This window comes from Psammomys obesus, unplaced genomic scaffold (assembly GCF_907164565.1).
Source record: "Psammomys obesus unplaced genomic scaffold, mPsaObe1.curated_primary_1811, whole genome shotgun sequence".
Taxonomy (NCBI): domain Eukaryota; kingdom Metazoa; phylum Chordata; class Mammalia; order Rodentia; family Muridae; genus Psammomys; species Psammomys obesus.
Window position 1 is genome coordinate 53,116,931 of NW_026591086.1, and position 22,578 is coordinate 53,139,508.

At 39.4% G+C, this 22,578-nt stretch overlaps 1 protein-coding gene and 1 pseudogene across 2 annotated transcripts in view; one reads left to right on the forward strand and one right to left on the reverse strand.

Annotated features, from left to right (window-relative positions):
• Gpc5 (glypican 5) overlaps nt 1-22,578 on the forward strand; it is an 859,871-nt gene that overhangs the window by 316,869 nt on the left and 520,424 nt on the right. The gene's annotated exons all lie outside the window — the stretch shown is intronic.
• LOC129678950 (transketolase-like) lies at nt 18,797-21,722 on the reverse strand (annotated as a pseudogene).

Consider the following 22,578-nt stretch of genomic DNA (forward strand, 5'->3'; position numbering starts at 1 on the left):
AAGACTGGAGTGATTATTTTGGCGATGTTCCTTCTCCTGCAGGCATTTGTTAGGAGGTGACTGATAAAATTATTTATGTGCACTGCTGTGCTGCTCTGAGGCTTCTAGAGGCTTCTGTGTTACTCCAGTCTGTGAAACTGCTTACTTGTGAATATAAGAGAAAACGTCTCAACTATCTGTAGCATAAGGAGAGTTTTGTCTTTGAAACAAAGTCTAATTTAATTCTAATAATTTTAAAGACAGCCTTTGTGCCATCTACTCTCCAGCGTAACACTGAGGTCAATAGGTCAAGTTCCTGATTTTAGATAAAAATGAGCTGCTGCTGCTGCTGCTGCAATCTTTGTAACCCTCATCCCTGGAGGTCTCTCTTATTTACCATACTTTTTTCTTATCTTGAAAGAAAAATTGTTCTGTGGAAGACATGCCAGTCTTGACTCTGTTCTCAGCTATCTATGACTGTAAATTGATTGTTCAGTGATTTCTCCACTTCCCTCTGGGTGGTGAAGTTTAGATGACAGCTCCTTAATTAGCAGGACTTGCCCCGCCTTGTTATTAATAGATAGAAAATCTAGTAACTCTCTGGACATACAGGAATTCATGATCTCTACATTAGCCCTTGAAATAGCCAGGAGCTGTTAACAACTTTAATAAAATTAATAACCCACGACATATCTACTTCATGTTGAATTAGCTAATGCTTCCTAATGCTTCTGGCACAATCCAGTTTTTTTCTCTCTCTAATTCTTGTGATAAGGTGACCATTTTCATAATGCTTATGAATAAGTTTTTAAAATCAAATAAAAACAGACCTGTGTTAGCAGTCCCTTAATGTTATACTTACCTATTATCACTTTTTATTGTAAATAGAACTTTTTTCTCAACAGCAATTATTTTTTAACTTCTTTTTTCTCACTTTTACCTATCACCTAACTAGAAAACAATTTTGATCTTAATCTTTCTTTTATTCTTTCTGACCTTATAGTGTTTAATTGTATTTCTCCCATTTTTACAAAAACAAGTAGTCTAATTCTCCTGTTAGGACCTTCCTTTGGAGGCAATCAGATCTCCATTGCTTTGAATGTATTCATGTAATAGCCACGTGCTTTTCTTGCATACTGTGTAAAATGCAGTATTTCTAGTGACTTGAATACCTAACTGCTTTCACTTTGTTGTCTGTGCATGATATATACCCAGTTAGGTTTGTATATATTGCCCAAATCCCTTTCCTTTAAAAATTTTTAAATTCCTTTTTTTTTAAGTTGAAAAAAAGTTTTATATTGCATTATGTGCTTCATTATGGAATATAGTCTATGAACTTGTTCATCACCGAAAATGAAAAATCTGTGACAGAGTGAGAACTAGAAAAGCAATGAACTTTACATCCTTTTTCACAACTTGTCTTTGCTACCCGCACTCAATCCTTCCTCATCCCCAACCTTTTCAAGATCATAATATTTTCATACCAATGCCACAATATAATTGGTTGAGAACTAGGGGTGTTCAAAAATGGGATTTGTGGGCTTATTTATCTCAGAAATCTACTACAGAGTGTGAAAACTCCACTATTAAAAAGAATAATTTCCATCTAAATTATTTTATCTAGGCAACTATGCATATAACTTTGCCAAATTCCTACTTTCATCTCATGTTTTAGTAGAATGTACTCCCTAATTTGTGAGTTGAAACCCCTAATTTACTATGCTACTTATAAAGCCTTTTGTGCTATATATCACATCTTCTGTATTCTATTGTAATTTCTTTTTGAGTAAAGCTTTTGTGTTAGGAGGGAGGTTGGAAATGATTAACATCATTGAGTGTATGTTAGTGGTGCTCTGAAGATGGCAGAACTGAGGAAAGTAAGTCCATAAGGCAGTCTTTCTCAGCCTCCCTAAGCTGCGACCTTTTATACAGGACCCCACGTTGCGGTGGCCCCAACCACAGTTATTTTCATTGCTTCTTCATAACTGTAACTTTGCTGCTGTTATGAGTTGTACGCAAATATCCACGTTTCCCAATGGTCTTATGCAGCTCCTGTGAAAGGCTTGTTTGACCCTCAAAGGGGCTGTAACCCACTGGTTAGTTGTGAACCGCTGCCATAAGTAGTACTGAGCACTGAAGTTCGGCCTGTAGGGAGTAGCCTGGTGGAGACTCTTGATAGTAGGTGCCTAAGTGAAGTTGAATACCCAAGAGTGTAGGAGAAGGATGAGTCTGAAAATTGCTTGCCTTGATCTGCTCTGTGTGCTGTTTTTGTTTTTCTTTGACTTTGTGTTAGGTCACAAGTATCACATGGGATGTACTTGAAATTGTGAAAATGAAGTCCAGAGAGCTCTTCTAATCAAAGGCGTGTTGAGTTAAAGCATATTAGACAAAGTCATCATACTGATTTATGAGGGGGTCTTCTTGGGGATGTATAAAAAATACAAAGCTTGTACAATGGCAAAAGTCTGAATTCACATACAGGAAAGGCAGCTCTGTAGTTAAAGAGTAATTGCTACTCCTTCAGCGGACCCAGGTTCAGTTCCCAAGAACCCATATTGTATCTCACAATCTTGTGTAACTGCAGCTCTAGAGGATACAACAACTGTTTCTGGCTGCCATGGTATAATAGGTCCACATGTGGAGAGATAGTTCATGAAAGCAAACACTGTTACAAATAAAATATTTTAAAAATCTTTGAAAATTTGCAAAGTCTTCATTTAGAATGCTTTTTAAGGGGGTAACAGACTCCCTATTCTTGAAGAATTGAAATTCAAAGTATGGTTATAAAAATACTGTATGTAGACTCATCACATGCACTGTCTATATTTTGAGCCTCACTGGACACACATAGGTACAGCTGATATATAAAGTTTGCAACAAATATGGAATAAATTTGCAGTACTCTGTGGACTCTCTCACACAGCAGCTGCCCTCTAGCTGTCTTATTCGTGAATTCTTTCTGGCCAGGATTTTATTTTTCTTTAAACTGTAGTCTCTTGGGTGACAATCCCACTGTTTGCGTTCAAAGCAAATACTCAAGGAGTATTTGGTGGGGGCTTGCTAGCTTGACAATCAGTTGTCTCTACTTAAGGGTACATCATTATTCTCAGAGAGCTGAACTTTGCCAGCTGAAAATAGCAACTGTAGCACTGAATCGACTAGAGAGCTATTCTTACCTTACCACTAGAATAAAATAATAACCAGTTTTAGGATCTTCTAAATCACTGTTGGTGCCTGAAGGATGTTTAGCTATGAAATTTTCTTATAAGCAGTATAAATCCTGCAAAGGAAGCATCTAGCCTTATTTAATATTTAAAAATCTGAAGTTCATTTAGTGTGTTTGTTCATACTCTTGCCCAGTACAGTCTAGTTGGTGTGAACAGTCCCTGGAGTGTGTGAACAATTCCTAAACTGTACTCACTCTTTAACAAGTGCTTTTGATCCCTCTCCCCCATAGATACCTGCGAGGAGTTTTGAAGCTGGGAGATTTGAGTATGGAAAGGTGGTAAAGTAAAAATGAGAGAGAAGTGGTAAGAAAAGTACCTTCCATGACTGAAAATTTATGATTATTTTAATTGATGGCCCTTGGCTGGAAGAAACTCAAAGCTACACCGGGGGCCTTCAGTATGTTCAAGATGATGTCTCTGCTTACCTCTCACACTCATGGTTCTCCTTTCTGCTTGGATGATTTGTCTTTCTCCTGCATGATCTTCGGGAGAAACTAAGGAACCCTTTCCTCACCGCTCTGGTTTGGTGGGCATTTACCGGGAGTTGCGACACATTCTCTCAGTAGTTGAACTTGTGCTGCATATGTTTGTACCTTCCAGGCTGTAGAGAACACGTACACTCCTTTGCTTATGGTGAATAAACAGGGAAATATCATAGAAGTCCAATAAGATTTCTTCAAAGAAAATTTCTCATTTAGTCTTTTCAGCCTAAAATGTTTTGTACAATTAAGGTAAGGTCAAGCTATGAGACTCAAAGTTGTGTGTGTCTGTCCTGCTTCCCACCTCACCATGGAAGACAATGGAGCATACGCCATACATTGCCTTGTTCTCTGATGCAGTGAACAAAGAATGAGCAGTGTGTTAAGAGTCTTTGGAAATGGTGGGGGAAGAAAGAAAGCTACTATTTTACTAGGGCTAGAAGCAGAAAATAATATATCAGTAAGAGAGTTCCTCAGATATTCCAGCTTGGATCACTCTTCTCAAGATAAAACTAATGTTAAAATACATAGAATGTTTCTGATATAAAAGGAAAAAATTACTGCTCCTAAACAGGGATTTGCAAAAAGTTGGTCTTTGGCTAGGCTTCGTGTTGATCCTAGGGAACTCTCAATTGACAAATCACCCCTGAAGCCACGATAAAGCTCCAGCACAGCCCCCAGTGGAGCATTCTGAGAAACAGGACAGTTCTAAGGCTACATATTGCCACTTCTCTTCACCCCTTGAGTTCCCAAGGAAATCTGTATTATAAACACAATGCCTGGAACAAAATACAGTCAAACACTAGCCGTCACTGCGTGTCAGCTCAGTTTCCTGCATGCTGACACCATACAAATAGACTATTTTTAACTTGTTACATGCTTCTATCAGAGGCTGTGAGTAGAGGAGTGATAAAATAAAAGCAAGGTAAAATTCACTGAAGTGGAAACCTAAAGGGCCTTTTCCCGTCTGTGTAGCACAGTTGCTCTCTCCCTGGGCCTGGTTTCCATCACAGTTCCTCCGACTTGTGACTTTCAGATTCTCTTACTGAAAGCAGCAGCAATAGCACAGTGTTCCAGGATGGCAACTCTTTAGCGAGAGCAGTTTCATACGTATCCTTCATATTCACACTGGTTTATACCTGCAAAGTGCTTTCTTTTCAATAAAACTGATCAAAAAATATGTTTCCTCAGACTAATCTGTGTATTTCTAAATTATAGTACATAAATTTATGAGCCAGTGATTTGTTGTATTTAAAAGCAACATACTGGAAGAGATATCAGAAAACTATAGACATTCATTCCTATTTTCTCTTCGAATAAATCCCATTCAAGTCTCATTTAATTTTCATGCACAACTCATCAGTTACTTGCACATTTTATTGCTAAGTCCCCAGGATTTTTCTCCTGATATATTTCTCAAAAGAAACAAGTGAGCTTTGTTGGAAGCAGTTAGAGAGTTTGACAGAATATGTTGCAGAATGGTTTCCACGTTAGTGAATGTGGCAGTGGCACTAAGTTGTCTTGTGCATTTTGACTTGGAAAATTAATGTGATTTTGTATTAAAATCTCCTGAAGATTTTATTTTTCTCCTGGATACTTTTAAATGCTCCTACTTCTTTGTTTTCTCAGGGAGACATAAGAATACAAATTATTTTTGTGCTTATATAACCTATTTTCAATGTTCCATCTTTGATCAGTTTTATATATAACAGCCTTCTAAGTGTATCTATAGAAGGTGCATGCTATAAACTTTTGTTTGAGTTGTTAGTAAGAAACGTAAGAGTCTTAGAATTGTGAAGGAGAGGGACCTCACATTTGGAAAGTATCCTGAACCACATTTCCTCCTAATCAGTACAGAGCTATAAGTAGTACCTAGGAGAAGAGGGACCATAGTCTCTTCAAATTTCTGGGCTTAATTCATTGACAAATACAATGTGGATACAATGTTGTAAATAGAAAATCAGTCTGTGTTTTCAGAAAGGCTACCTAGCCATTGCCTTCTCACACAGGGACTGCATTCCTGGCCAGCCAGTACCTGAATGAAATATGACACTTTATTTTCGTTTTGTTTTTCATTTTTTAATTTTAATTTTTACATTAATTACAGTTTATTCACTTTGCATCCTACTATAGCTACCTCCCAATCCTACTGTCCCTCCCTCATCTCCTCCAATGCCCCTCCCCAAGTCCACTGATAGGGGAGGACCTCTTCCCCTTCCATCTGACCCTAGCCTATCAGGTCTCATCAGGACTGGCTGCATTGTCTTCCTAAACAGAATTTCTCTGTGTACCCTTGGCTGTCCTAGACTCACTTTGTATTCTAGGCTGACCTTGAACTCACAGCGATCTCTCTGCCTCTGCCTCCCACATGCTAGAATTAAAGCCATGCACCGCTAAGCCTGGCTCTGCATGTTAACACTTATTGCTAGTCACAAAAGCAGAAATATAGGTATGGGAGGATGTAGATACATTGATAGTAATTTTGTATAAAGTAAATACAAAATTATTCTTACATGTGTGGGTGAAATGTTGGCCATTTTATTGTTACAGAAAAAATACACTAAGTCAGTAAAACAATGAGCTTAGATTAAATACGTTTAACAAATCTTCATCTTTAGCAATCAAGATCTATTTAAATACCAAAATTGTTGATAAGTAAAAACAGTTTATGGTGCATTGGCTCAGAATTTAATTGGGGATAAGTTGACATGCTTATCAAGTTGGAATACATATTTCTATAGAGGAAAATGCTACATTGTGGATGGAAATAACCACATAAAATGAAACAGTGGTGTAGCAGTGTTAGTTTCCTGAGAAACAGAATCAAGCACATGTTTCTTTGAAACGGATTGTTACACAAACGCACACACATTTACATATATACAAATATTTAAAATAGACTATATACTCATGAATTTGTATATGTACATGCACTATATGTGTGTGAATGTTAGTTTTCTATCACTGGAACAGATAACTTATATTAATCAATTTACAGAAAGAAAAGGCTCACCATTTTAGAGGTATGAGTCTGTGATTGGGCACATTGATGCTGGCTCCAACATGAAGATTTTCAAAGAATCTAACTATCGAATACAATATTCTAGGTGTTTTACTGGGTAAAATGAACAGTCAGCAGCACTGTTTTAGGTAAGGCAGAGAAACTGTGCTCATGGCTGGCTGTTACAGAGCTGGTGCAGAAGAGCCTGTTTTAGGTTAAATATTCAGGGAAAACATCTGTGGGGAGGTCACATTTGGACTGCCTTGTGGGAAAACCTGACTTCTCCCAGTAGAGAGAGCTTCATGCTTCATGTGTCTGGAGAACAGAAGGAAAGCCAAGCATGAGGAGCAGACTGATAGAATGACAAAGGCTTCCCTGGGGTAAGAGTCTATAAGGGCTAAGCGCCACCAGGGAAATACTTGGTGTTTCTTTCTGGCATTGACATGTCACTGGACTTTTCTTGCTGCAGGGATGAACACTGAACAGCTTTTTGTCTGCATCCACATTCAACTAGACCACTCCTGACACCCAAGGTAGCGGCTTCTCCCTCATCAGCATCATATCCAGCTCTTCTCAGATAGCAGCTCTATCTGGCATAATCAGAATGAGTACAGAGTCTCCACAGGACTAGTGTTACTTCAGATGCCATTCATAAATAGTAGGTTCACAAGTTCTCCACAGCTTATGTATATGTAGCTAATATTTGTAGATTTTCATAGTCTCAGTCTTTGGTTTGATCAATGGCTAGAGTGTTTTTCAGAATTCAGAGAAATGCTTTGCTTGTTTTCAGATGGGTAGTTAAGTAGAAGCGATCCAGGAATAGCTGAAAGGGAGAACTGAAGAACGGTGTAAATGACAAAGGATTATGTGGGATGAGGCTCGATAAGGACTAAAGGTCAGGTCACAGCAGCCTGGGACAGACATGGGATGCTTGGCACACCAAGTTCCCAGCATGCTGACATAATAAGTAACTTGGATGTCCATTGAACACATGGGTTTTGGGATGTTGATGGGGACTTCATGTAGGCATGATGAGCACATAATATTCATTTGTCATCAAATGAGTCACTTTTCTTATATCTTCTCTCTACTCTCCAGAGGATGAGGAGAAAAACTCAAAGTTCCAAGTTGCTAATTATTGCTTAATCTCTCTGCTGGCCAGCCCTCAGGCAAAGCACACCAAGTTTCTCCTCACTAAAATAGGAGTTTCTATCACTCAGAATATATCAAGGTACTTACAATTGTTAGATGCTTCTATGCAGGACATTACAAAAGACTCAAGAGATCTGGATTAGGAACTTGGGCCAAAGACCAAATAGTAGAACTAATATTTTTCCTAGCAATCATGTCTTATTTATGTTTCTGTTATTATGTTACAATCCCTGAGACAGGGAAACTTACAAACAAGAAAGTATATATTTTTAACAGTTCTAGTATTGTTCTGCCCAAGATGAGGATTCTGGCATGGCCCTTACTGTGTGCCTTTCCGTATGGCATGGCCCATACTGTACCTTTTCTTTCATGGCAATACGGCAGCAAGAAAGGAGAGGGTGCGTGTGCTTGTGGTACTTTCTTTCCTCTTTGCAGGGATCAAATACCCAGAAGAAGCAACTGAAAGGGAAAGTGGGTCATAACTCCCCAATTCCATTGTGGTAGGAAAATTATGTCAGCCACAATGGGCCAATCTGTGTAGGTGGGAAAAGCAAAGTGATCAAGCTGGAACAAAAGGCTAATACCACCTCTCAGACCCATTCCCAACAACTTGTTTAGGCTAAGATTCACCTTCTAAGGTTTTCCTGCTTCAAAAAACAGTACCACAAGTTGTAGACTATGTGTTCCAAATACGAGCCTGTTGGGGACATTGCACATTCAAACTGTAACAACAAACCTCAATAATGGCTTTCATTCCAGCCATGAGGGAGAGACCTTGTGACAGAATCACCTCTCAGAAGTGTTATGTTCTTTCTGCTGTTTCTGTGGCACTTGTATTACAACACGAGTTTTGGACAAGTCTTTATACCATTAAAAGTGGATGTTTAAATCAAGATATATACTTAATAACTCAAAGAATTAAACTTTAGTAGGATTTAAGCTATGGACAGATGGAAGAGGAGAACTCTCCCTTTCAGTGGACTAAAGGAAGGAGATGGGGAGAGTAGGAAGGGACGGTAGAACTGGGAGAGTTGAGGGAGAGAGCGTCAATTGGGATATATAATGAATAAATTGTGAAAAAAAAATTTTTTAAAGCAGATGTTTATAAGCTGTCTTAGTTATCCTCCCCCACCCCCGCTGTAATAAAATACCTGGGAAACCAGCTTAAAGAAGGAGAGATTGAATTTGGCTCCATAGTCTCTGGGGCCCACTGTTTCTGGTTCCCTACTGTCAGCAGGGAAAAGAGTGACTGTGAGGAGAGTACAAAGCTCTTCAAGAGTCTACAGGCAAAAAACAACTTTCAAAGGCATATGCCAGTAATTTACTACCTCTAACAGGCCCCTCAGTTCCATGCCTGTGTAGCCCATTTACCTTTAAACTCATCAATAAATCAGATATTGATACTGTTAAAATATTCATAGCAAATCAACTCCCAAGGCTCCCCCTCCGAAAGCTGCTGCTTTAGGAACCAAGCTCAACACAAGTCTCTGAAGGATATTTCATATTTCAGCAATAAAACAGAGGCTTTTGACAATTTCCTCTGCACCGGAAGCTAACCTGACAAGATTGAACTGGTACCACAGGAGGGAAAATGGACATCTACAAATAAATAGCACGGGAGAGATTCCGCACATAACATTAGCTCCTTTTGTGGTCTCATTCTTTAGGCCCAAACCAACTATTTACAGACCATTGTCTTCTTTTTTTAAATTATCTATTTTTTATAAATTACAGTTTATTCACTTTGTATACCAGCTGTAGCCTCCTCCCTCCTCCCTTCCCAATCCCACATTACCTACCTCTTCTTCCATGCCTCTTCCCCAGTCCACTGATAGGGGAGGTTCTCCTCCCCTTCCATCTGACCCTAGCCTATCAGGTCTCATCAGGACTGGCTGCATTGTTTCCTCTGTGGCCTGGTAAGGCTGTGCCTCCATCAGGCACAGTCCATGACCAGAGACCATGCATGGAGTTAACCTAGACCCCCTAGAACCCATGCACAGATGTAGACCATTGTCTTCTTGGCAGAGAGAATTGGTTTTGTTTCCGTAGTTTGTGTCTCCAAACCTTTGAATTCTTTGAAAATCATTTACTCTACCACAAAGTACTGCCTCTTAGTTCCTATTAGTCCTTTTAGCCCCTCTCCATTTAAAGGGCTTTTGATTGCGCTGGCCTCCTAAGAGCAACATTTTTATTGTTTGAATGTTTGTACAATGTGTTTCTATCACAATCAGCCCCTCCCTGAGCTCTTCTCAGATCTACCCTCTTCCTTCCACATGCATCCAACCTCAACTTTATGTCCCATGACCATGTCCTTTTCTCATTTTAACCATCAGTTCCTCTAGTGAACCGTCATAAGGAAGAGGAGAGTGGGCTCTGTGGAGCCATAGAACATTGGAGTTCTGTAATCAAGAGATTCATAAGGTGGAGAAAAAGATCCAGTTATACTTTATATAAATCAGGTTAAATATTTAGAACACACTCAACTACGTTCAATAAAATACAAACCCAATAAACTTTGACTTTTCATCTGCTAATATGGTGTAGTTAGTAAAAGTTTATATTTCTTGACATCATCAAAAATATGGAGAAAATGATATTTTGCCTCCAGGTAGGAGACAAAATTATTCATGTGTCTCTGAGAGGGGCAACCAGAAATCTGTATCAATATTTCATATACTTGACCTCTGAATAACTGATTTACCTATAGGATGTTTTTCTTCAAATGTAGTAACATGGAAGTGAAAAATGAGCTTTATTTGCATCTTTTATTAGTATACAGAAGGAACAACAAAAATACTTCTTAATAGGGACTTTGGTATTTAATAATAGGTATTATGGTATGTTTTCAAAATATGGAGTGTACTTCTGATTTTTAAGAAAAAAGACATGGCACTGTAGGTATGTGAGAAGAAAGCTGGGTGAATGTATTGGAGGACCCATTAATTAACCTTATTTCTATGTGCTTTTAAGTACTTACTTGGTTATTTGCATGGGGGAGGAGGTGCGCTGGTGCTTAGCATCGTGTGGAAGTCAGAGGACAACTTTCAGAAGTTGCTCCTCTTCTTCCACCATGTGGGTTCTAGGAATTGGACTCAAACCATAAACTTTGGTAGCAATTGTCTTTACCCATTGAACCATCTTGCATGCTCTACTACTCACTTGTTTTATAAATATGAAATTTTCTACAATTATAAAGCTGTATGCATGTAGAGTGATGTATATTTCTACTTCAAGATGTTGCTGTTTAATAAGATTCCATTTTGATGCACAGATCACCTTCTACGTAATGAATTTTGCATTTCAAATAGATGAAAACTTCAACCAGGCAGAATTTTAAGTATTGTACATTTCTGGAAGAAAAGCACTGATCACTTTCTTCTTAGATATTTAGTATCACTAGTATAAATTAATTATTTAGAATCTTGATATATGAATCTTCAGTACTGATCAGGAGATGAAAAGTTTTAAATTCTCAACTCTTTCACAAACACACACACATATACAGAATGAAATACAGAGACATTTTCATAATAGCACTTGCTTGGAGATTTCTATCTACAGACGGCATAAACTGAAGAGCAACTGCAGATAAGTTTAAAATTGATCCTCCCCATTCTTAGTACAGTATCTCCCAAAATACAAGACAAAAAATAAAATTCACTGTTAATTAACGATTTGAATTGAAAAAAAAAAAAAGACAGTCTCTAAAAAAGATAGACTTTTTATACAGGTCATTTTCAGTGTAATAACTGAGATAAATATTTTTGTTTTGAACATGATCTTTTCAACATCACTTGTTTCTACAGTTTAAATATATTATTAGACAAAAAGTTCTTGCCTGGTTGGTCCAGGCAGGCAAACGAAGCCATTTGTAGAATGTAAAAGCTTCAGGACCAGGCAGCTAATTAGGAATTTATTCATTCAGACATGCAAGTCAGCTTCTCTTTGGGACTCTATCCAAGTAAACACTGAAAGCCTCAGAACACATAGACAGATCCATTAGTGTGTAGATTGACACAATTCATCATGATTTCTCATGTGTTTCTTTTGGGGACTATTGGACTGCAAAGTTTATTATTATTTGTATTATTTACTTATGGTAAAAAAATGTTTTAATGCTATTCCTGGGAAAAGGTATTGTTGTTTGCAGTTTTCTAATTAGCTGTTTCCTGTTCATTTTACTTGCAAATGTGCTGCTTTTCTCACTAGAAGTTTTCTAACAGCTCAGATAACAAAGCCTTCAGCTTCATGAAGACGTCAACAGCTAAACAAATGTTTAGATTTTTATTTCAAACCAAGAAACCAAGGAAGAACTCTTGGGCAGACAGAAATTGGCAGGGTGTTGTACTAAAAACCTGTTGCTGTCAAGAGTTAACATTTCAAAGTGTAAGGTACTTTAGGAAAAGAAAAAAGTGACTTGGGAAGAATTTCTGTGATGGAATGTTAGGTTGCGCTTGGTTGACCATTAACCATCCTTTTCTTTGCACGTGTGTTTGGCTATGTATATGGTTCTGGGCTCCAAAGGAATCTTGAATAACAGGGAGCCCTGTCATATAGTGAATCACAGGGTGAATGGCTTTTCAGCACCAAGTTTTATGGCAATGGATTGGCAAGGCATGGACGTAGAGACTGAAGTGCATACTGTAGATCACACTTTTCTATTGATCTGCACTCAGTAGCATCCCCCTGCCTCTGGAAGCACTGGTTTACCACATCCTACTCCTGACTATAGCCCTCAGTATCAAGAATGTAAAAAGCCTGCAACAGAAAATGTCACCAACCCAAACAACTTCTCCTTCTTATTCTTCATCCCAAACACAATCTCCTGAGTGTAAATTGAAGAGAATGATGTAACTTATTCATACTTAGTATGTAAGGTATACTTATTCATACTTAGGTAGAAAGCATGCATACAGCTTACCATTTTAAGCATTTTATTGCAATGCAAGTTTTAAACATTCTTCATATAGTATTTGCCATGATTCTGGCAGTAACCTTGGAGGATTAGTGTTTAAAGACTGTGGACATGGTTTCCATTTATACTATTAAACACATGGGTATACCATAGCTTTAAAGAAACTACTTCTAAAAATCTATATAAAAGACAGAAAATTATGCATTACATTTCACTGCCAAACACAGAACCAAATTAAAGGTTACTTTTGTAAAGTCAATACTCTCCTGCCATTTGGGTTGTAATGAATGTTGCATTTCTGGTTGTTGAGAATGTAAATTGCCATAATTTGTGATTTCCCAGAAGTACGCTGATCTATAAATATATTCAGAGGTTAAAAGTAGCACACACTCCTTCTTGTCTTGGACAGGCATCCTTCTGCTCCACTCTGGTTCTATGTTCTCTTTTCCTATTCCCTCTGGATTTCAATAACAGGTTTGTCCCTCTACCTGCCACCTCTCTTGCAAATTATTTCCCTACACAGGTGATTATTATTAAAGAAATCAATAATGCAATTCAGTGCTTATAAATTTCTTCACAGTAGGAAGGTTTTTGCATCCCTACACTTACTCTTTCTGCTCTTTGCCACATGCCTTCAGCCCAAGCACATCAAATACCTTTTCATAGCTCTGTCCTTTGGAGCAATCACTTCAGTGTTGCTAAGATTTACGCTTCTCTGTACTTGAAAGTCATGATGGGGCTTTTACAAAGTTTGAGTAACTGGTCATTTTTTCCCCTCTAGGGCCCCTTATTCTTGGTATAGACTCTAGGGCTGGCTTTTATCTACTTAATGAGCTTAATCAGTTGCTCAGATTCCTGTCTCTTTCAGGAGTTTGCCTTATCATTGGGAGTCTCAGTGAGATTCAGGTACGTGAGAAAAAGTGATGTTGATGCCGGGAGTTGTGAGAGTTCAGCATGAAAGAAAAATTGCCTCTCTGAGATGGAGAAGGAACAGTGAGCTGTAAATAAAGTTCATAAGACTCTGGTTCATCAAATCAAAAGACCATGTAAGGACCGAGGAGAGACTCTACGTATTTATGTGAGATTATATCTAATCAAGTAGAGCACACTACTGCTAGTTGGAGCCTGGTCACAGCTAAGTGTTTTCTATCATACCCTTACAGTAGCTTTATTAAGAAGGTCTTATTATGGACTGCATTTTCAGAAAAATAAATGGAGATACCAAGTTATTACTTCTTGGGGCATTGAGAAAGGCAAAGAAATTTCAGGAAGATATGAGGTATATGTGTGTGAGTGTGTGTATGTGTGAGAGAGGGGAGGGCAGAGAGAGACTTAGAGTGAGAGAGAGTGAGAACAAGTGAGAGGGGGAGAGTGAGAGAGAGGGAGAGATAGTATGAGAGATATGAAAAAGTGACATTGAGAGTTAGAATGAGACTGAGGGTGGGAGAATGAGAAAGAGTGAGGGAGAGGGAGACAGTGAAAGTGAGAGAGAAAGAGTGAGAGTGAGTGAGTGTGAGAGAATGAAAGAGAGAATTAGAATGTGAGAAAGAGTGAAAAAGAGGGAGAAGGAGAAAGAGGGAGAAATAGTGTGAGTGGGCTAGTGAGAGAGAGTAAGGGAGAGTAAGAAGAAGAGAGTGAAGGAGAGTGGGAGAGAGGGAGGGTGAGAATGAGAGAGCAAATGAGAGAGAGTAAGAGAGAATGAGAGATAGAATGAGAGACAGAGACCATGAGAGTGAGTGAGAATGAGAGAGCAAGAGACAGATAGAGAGCAAGAGAAAATGAGAGCAAGAGAGAATGAGAGATAGAATGAGAGAATGTGAGATTGAGAACAAGAATGAGAGAGATATTCCACTTTGGCATTAAAGTGAGTCCTCTTGCCAGCAAAGAAGTGGGGTATTTCTGTATAAATTATAACTGCTTTGGCCTTTCTCTTTTCTTAACCACATACCTGCAGTTTTCTAGGACTCTCATCAGAAACCCCATTACAAGGAAATAACATACATTAAAAACTGCAACCCTGGAGCTTCTGGTCTTACCTTGTCAGACTCCAATTCAGACTCCACAGTGTATACAGAGACACATCATTCATTTATTAAATGAAAGAAAAGCAGTTTTCATTGAAGCCTTTTCAGATGTAACCTGACTGTCACTGCGATAGTCTATATGGCCAGTGTAGACTCTGGACCTACATTTGGATATATATTTTATGCAACTCATTCAAACCCTCAGTCCTCATCTTTTTTTGAGTTTCTCTTTCTCTTAATATTTTTATTTGACCCTATGTGAAGACTTCTTTAATACAATTTCTAGCTTTATCTCACTGTACTTGTTAGTCCTGAAATTCATCCCAGCAGCGGTTGTCCTGAGGAAGGTCTCTTGTGGTGTCGAGGAACACCTGGAGCTGTGCCGTCCCCTCACTGTGGACACCACCACCAGCACTAAGCTGAGTTTAAACTGGAAATCTGGTGGCAGAACCTATGTCACTCCTATGACTGTGTTCTCATGTCAGCCACTGATAAATTATACATGTCAGTGATGAGCAAGCAAATCGATGATTAGTGTGAAAACACCTAGCTTATTTTACCATTCAAAACCAGCACACATGTGAACTTTTGTTATCAAGCTTTTTTCAGTTTTGATGATATGCCTCATATAAATAATAAGACAGGCTTGAAGACTAGTTTATTATCCAAATCCTAGTCACTACTAACCATCATGGAATCATTAGGAAATAATTAAATCTCTCTATATAAGCCTTCAAAAGCACTTTTTAACTCCTGCTAACACACAGCTACTTTAACATTACAATGTGTAACTGCCCAATAAAATTGCTTTTAAAGCTCTTCCTGCTAACCTTTGACCTTGAGTCCTATGTATAATTTATTATCCAGTCATTTCTTTTCTCATTTTCTTCCGCCAACATTGCTTTTTCATTTATTTGGTCTTAAACAACTAGATAATACTGAATCAACATATTTTTATTATTTGTCATTTTCATTTAGAAGATATTAAGATATTTTCTGTTCTTAATTAGCATTTAATGAAAATAGTTTGTACTCCGAAGTAAAATTGTTTGTTGTTTTTTGTTTTGTTTATGTTGTTGAGTTTTTATCCTGTTTGAACTAGCTTTCATTGTAAGAGAGAAACATTCCTTCTGCTTTTTGTTACACAGTTGGCCTTTTTGAGTTCTGTGATCTAAAGACGTCTGGGTCCAGGGTCATTGTTGAATGTGAAGTTACAAGGTCTTGGGTCTGTGCTGTTCAGAGATGACAGAGATGACTACATGCCATCACCCAATTCTGTCAAACTATCTTTTAAATTTATACAAGCTGCTATGTGCTATACAGGACTTGTAAAATTTTTAGATACATTTTTACTTTTCCAGGCTCTGAACAGGTTAAAAGGCTCTTCTAAGTTAAAATTAAAAGAAAAACTTTATGTAATATGAATCTTAATTTTGAACATCTTAGATGAATCTTAGATGGAACTGAAAGACTGCTTTTCTTCAGTCCCTCAGCATACACTTCTTGGTCCTCTGCCTCTATGACCCCTCCCCCACCTTCATTGCATACAAGCATGTGCTAAAATACTGTCTTCTCCAGGGCAGTTTAAAAGCGTGGTGAGTTGACCTCTTCGAAGGACACATTGCAACAGTGATTGTTTCTCTGCTCAGAGCTCAGAGGACACACTTGTCTTAAAGCATGAGAGGATCTTTGCTGAGTGCAGGAGACTAATTCCTCAAATTCTGAAGACAGCTGCGAGGGTCTTCTCCAGATTTAGCCTCGTACATCAGGGTCATAAGGCCACAGAGCAAACCTCTCATAGACGATTTCCAGGATTCTTAATGGAAAGAAAAATGTTTTCTGGCTATGAAATACACCTCATTAGAAAGCCAGACTGGCACTTCTGAACCTTTTACATCTTACAGGCAAAGATTGGAGCAAAATCCACAGGAATTCACATATTGCTTATGTTAGTAAGTTCAGTTCAGTAGCCAGCTTAATGAACCTTGCAAAGCTGAGTATTCAAATCAAAGAAGGGGAATTGCTCCCAAACGTTTTTACTTAAGGAGTTTCCACGCCTTCTCCTGTTCCACCCATCTCCATTCTTTCTGTATTGGAATGAGTTCCAGCAGAAACTGAGGATCATATCACCTTTCTTTTTTGTTCTTATTTCTTACATTTTTAATTTTTTGTTTGTCTGTGGCAAGGGTGTATATATTCACTCATGTATGTATATGTCTGCCAGCAGAAGCAAGAGGTCAGGTTTTGGTGTCTTTCTCCATTGTCTTCCATCATTTTTTGAGATATATTTCTTGAATATGGAGCTCATTGATTAGATTCTTCTATATCTTCCACCCTCACCTCCTTTTCTCCCACTCTCTCTTTGTCTTCCTCCTGAGACTCTTAGACTGAACCAATGGTAAGAAGCAGAGTACCCTTCCTCATCTTCAGACTCACCATTGGCTGGCCTGATCTTTGATTTCAGCCTATTCTCCACTGGCCTATATGAAGAAGCACCCTATATAAAGTGGGTAGTTATTATCTCTTTCACGTTGTCCTTGCTCGTTCAACCTTGCTTTCCAGTTTATTAGAGTACCCAGCAAGGTAATGTGACAAAGCTTTAACCATTTAATGACCATGTATGCATCATACCATTTTAAAAGAGGAATTTACTACTTTTAATACTCACTAATCAAGTCTAAACTTGTTTAGTGCATTTTCTCATTTTCTATATAAGGAAAACACCACACATGTAAGTAAAATCTCTACCCCACTCGTAGGATTATGCTTTCAGCATGGGAATGATTCTGACTATTCTGAAATCCCATGCTTTTTAATGTCAGCAGCCTCACATCCTTCAGGCACCCTATAGCAAACAGCAGCCCCCATGTCCACACTTCTCCATAAATGAAGGCTGCTTCAAAGGAGGAGATTTGAAGCTGAACTTTAAATTTTTATTGTATTTTATTCCAGTCCTGATGAAAAATAATCAGATTATTAGTTTAGATATTTTCTCTCAAAATATATTCTACTTTTGCTGAACAACAATTCATTTAAAACAACTGACTTATACTTCACTGCATATATAACTGTATAACTGCATATATTTTCAAGCAATGATACTCTCTTAAAGTTAAGATCTTTTTGAATTCCTTTTGAAGTGCTGTGTTCCTTCTGCTGTTTCCAGAGCTCTCCTGCTCTTTCTGTGTCTTGGGTTGCCATCCAGTGGTAACAGCCACACACTTCACTTGTGTAACAAAGCCATATGCTCGCCTAGCAAGCAGACTGTTCCGACTGAGAACCCAATAGTTAATGATGATTTTGTACAACTAACTTACAACTGTTGTAGCCAAGCTTCCAATAAACATATTCATAGGTCTAAACATTAATGGGGAAAACAGTAGACTCTAACCATAGTGAAAAATAGTTTTTTTAATTTCTTAGGAAAACTAGTTTTAAGGGTTCCAACTTCATTTAAAGTCTCCTCAAGACTCAATACAAGTTCTTAGTTGTGGGCCCATTAAAAAATGTCAAGTTATATACTGTGTCAGTCTACAGTAGCATAGAATAACATCTTATTCCAATAAGGAAGAAAGGTGAATCATGATCAGAGAGATAGGATGGAGGCAAGAACATAATCCATCAGGGCAGATGTTATTAAAGGCTCTAACTCTGTATCAGGGCATCTGGGGCACATGGTGTCCAGATTGAGCTCTAAACAAATATAGCAGCACCTCCCTATGGACTCTCTTTCAGGCTGATTTAATTAATAATCTGCAGATTTCATAGGCAATCATTCCATATTTGTGACAACTTAGACTCCTCACTCATTGTCTCACGCATTGTTCTCTTTGGTGCTCCCTTTAGGGAATCTGATCCTGCCATACAATGCCTGCCATCAGAAGCTTTCCTCCAAATTCTTTTCTAATTTTTTTTCCCTCAAAACGTATATTTATATCTCCTCTGAGTACACCTTTGAGCACCTTTCTCCGATCCTCCCAGGAATCTGTAGCTCTCCCACCTGGCACTCCATGATCTCCTTAGCCCTTGTTGACAAGGCCCTTCGAAGCTTGCACAGAGGCGTCCTTATCAATACCAAATGTTTTCAGAAGCTTATCTGACATCCCACTATGAGGTCCTTGGCCAACAGCCAGGCGAGTGACTCCAGGTTCACCCACTATGGCAGCAGACACTTACTCACCTATGCCACCTTCATAGTAGTGATATTCCACTGCGATGGAGGATCCATAGTACATACATGAGGATCCAGCCTTTGGTTAATCGGGGACTGTCAAGAATGAACTTCCTGTCCAGGGGCTTGATGGTGAAGGGGTCCAGCACACGCTGTTGATCTTCTCTTTCTTAAGCATCTCTGCAGCATCCAAGGCTTCATGCAGAGTTACACCATTCCTGATCACTGTCACCTGCTCATTTTTGCTCTTCACAACCACTTTGGCTTGGCCAACCAGGAAATCCTCATTGTTGTAGATAATGGCATTTTCTGGGTGGCTGGTCAGGATGAATTAGACACCCTTCAGACTGGCTGCTAATTCCACTGCTTCTCTGTTGCTACTCCATTGCTCAGGTAAAAGATGGTAGACATGGGGATTGACCAAAATATGGCTGGGCTGGGTCTTGCAGGACCATCTGAGAGAGCCCTTCTTTCTCAGTGGACACGCTACAGTGGGAGCCACAGAGGTTGATATTGCTCTCAGAGATGGCTGCCATGCAAATCTGGTTGAAGGCCCACCTAAAAAAGGCTACAAAAGTGTGATGGAAGAGCACTGTCATGTTGCTTGTGGCACAGCATACAGCACTGCTCACTATATTTTGCCCAGCAATCACATGGTCTGGGTGCTCCTTTTTGAAAATCTCTAAGAAGGTGGAATTTTTGGTTTCCCCATCCAGGGCAATAATGCAGTCACTGGCATGACCCAGCTTGGCAAAACCTGTCCATAGGCCTTCTGGCTGGCTGTCCTGTCTCCCATTTTATAGTTGGGTGGGATGGGCATGCAGATATTGACAATGTCCACTAAAGGGGTATCCTCCTGAGTGGGAATGGCCAGGATCTTCTTTTTGCTTTCAACTTAGTTGTAAATTTCCTAGATAATTTGATTGGCAATGTTTTCAGGGAGGACCTTCCCATGCCATGACTTTGATCCTTGTGATCTCATGGCCCTTGAAGGTCTTGGTGATAATGGCTGTTGGTTGGTGCTTGGCCTGACCCCAGGCCTTGGATAGCTCCTCCAAGCTGTGTCCATCCACGATGATGGTGTGCCATGCAAAGGCCTCATAGTGATTCTGGTAGATGTCCACCTGCTGCTGCAGCAGGGCTAGGTTATTCTAGCCCAGATGGTTGATGTCAAAAATGGAAATGGGAAGTTCCCTGTGTTCATATTTTCTTGTTCTGTTGCTCTCCTTGTGGAGTTCCTGTCCTCTCCAGCTCTTGCTATTTTCCACTTTTTACATAAAATTCCATTCACTCTGCCCGCCAGTTGGCCATCAGGCTCAGCATCTGTTTTGATAGTCTACAGGGCAGAGGCTTTTAGATGCCCTCTGTGTCAGGTTCCTAGGTTGTTTCCTGTTTTCTTCTTCTGGCTTTCAGAGGCCCTCTGTAGCAGGTTCCTAGGTTGTTTCCTGTTTTCTTCTTTTTCTGATGTCCATCCTCTTTGCCTTTCAGGATGGGGATTGAACATTTTAGTTAGGGTCCTCTCTTTTGCTTAGTTTGTTTAGATGTACAGATTTTAGTGGGTTTATCCTATGTTGTATGTTTATATGAGTGAGTATATACCATGTGTGTCTTTTTGCTTCTGGGACAACTCACTCAAGATGATCCTTTCCAGGTCCCACCATTTACCTGCAAATTTCATGATTTCCTTATTTTTCATTGCTGAGTAATACTCCATTGTATAGATGTACCACAGTTTCTGCATCCATTCTTCAGTTGAGGGGCATCTGGGCTGTTTCCAGCTTCTGGCTTTTACAAATAGAGCAGCTACAAACATGGTTGAACAAATGTCCTTTTTGTGTACTTGAGCCTCTTTTGGATACTCCAACCAAGGACTATTCATGGAGATAACCTAGAACCCCTGCACAGATGTAGCCCATGGCAGTTTAGTGTCCAAGTGGCTTACATAGTGATGGGAAGAGGGACTGCCTCTGACATAAACTGATTGGCCTGCTGTTTGATCACCTCCACTTGAGGGGGGAGCAGCCTTACCAGGCCACAGAAGAAGACAATGCAGTCATTCCTGATGTGATCTGATAGACTAAGATCAGAAGGAAGGAGAGGAGGACCTCCCCTATCAGTGGACGTGGGGAGGAGCATGTATGCAGAAAGGGGAGGTAGGGTGGGATCGGGAGGGGAGGAGGGAGGAGCTTATGGGGGGATACAAAATGAATAAAATATAATTAATAATAATAATAAAAAGAAAGAAAAAAATGTAAATGGGATTATCCAGCTTCTCAATTCCAGCAAAGGCCATGGCCTCCCAGACAGAGTCCTCAGACACCTCCCCATCTCTCAGCATGTAAAAGACTTAGAAGCTGGCTTTGTCGAAATACTTGACTGTGTGTGCTATCCCATAAGCAGCTTCCAGGCTCTGGATTAGGGAGCCAGTGGCCACATTAGTGAAGGCTTGTTTTGGAACCTGATGCCTATGCAAGTTAGAGCTGCTCTTCCTCGGGCAGGAAGCTAGCTTTAGGCCAGACTGCATATAGCATAGCATGGGAGCTCATGTCCCTTAGAGAGAAATCAGCCATCTTTGTGAGGGTTTCAGGATCTAGGGCCTTGTAGAGCATGGTACAGATAAGGAGGACAGCCAGATCTCTCAGCAGTGCTGAATATGGTGTGAAGTGGCCTAAAGCTGCCTCAGTGGTGGCCTGGATGGAGCTGATGTGCAGGCAATTGGCCTTATCCTTCAGAGCCTGTAGCTTCAGCTAGTCCGACTTGTGGTAACCTTCCATGTCACTGTCAGGGAAGGACAAGGACGCTGAGGAAAGAGACAGAGAGCCAGCAGAGGCTTGGGCTGCCTCCTTCAAATGATGAAAAGTGTTCACAGGTTCAAACCCTTACATTCTTCCTACGTGTTTGAAAAACTAGTGTCTTATGGACAATTCCAAAATCTGCTGTTGACTCAAGTAGTAGTTAGGCCTCTTGTATTACAGCTGTAGTAGCCACTATTCAGGGTTCCTGAACCCTGTAAAACTCTAAGTGGTGCTGGGCATGCAGGTCATCCAATGGCTTGGCTCTCTCAACATTCAGTTGATTTTACAATTTTATACTACAGAGACTGAACTGAATGGAGTCTTCCCAACTTCTGAGCTGTTCTCACCTCATTGTTCTTATTGTCCCAATACGATGTGCTTTTATTCTCCTTAATAGGAAGATCTCTTTAATAACCACCCCTTCCTTGTCTACAAGCCACACTCATGCCATTGATAGCCAGACTAGTTCTTGGAAATTCTTCTGCTAAGCCCTTTGCTTCTATCCAATATGAAATCTGGCTAAAGCTAACTATCTCACAAACAAAACAAAACAAAACAAAAAATAAACAAGTCTTAATACTATGCTGTCTTGAAGTGTGGTCTGCCTTTACCTTTAATAGCTGAGGAGTATTCCATTGTGTAATGTTCCATAGTTTCTTTATAGATATTTTGGTCGAGGGACATCTAGGTTGTTTCCAGATTCTGGCTATTTTGAATGAAGCTACTATGAACATATTTGAGCAAGTGTCCTTGCTGTGTGATGGAACATCTTTTGGATACAAATACACCACACACACACACACACACACACACACACACACACACACACACACAC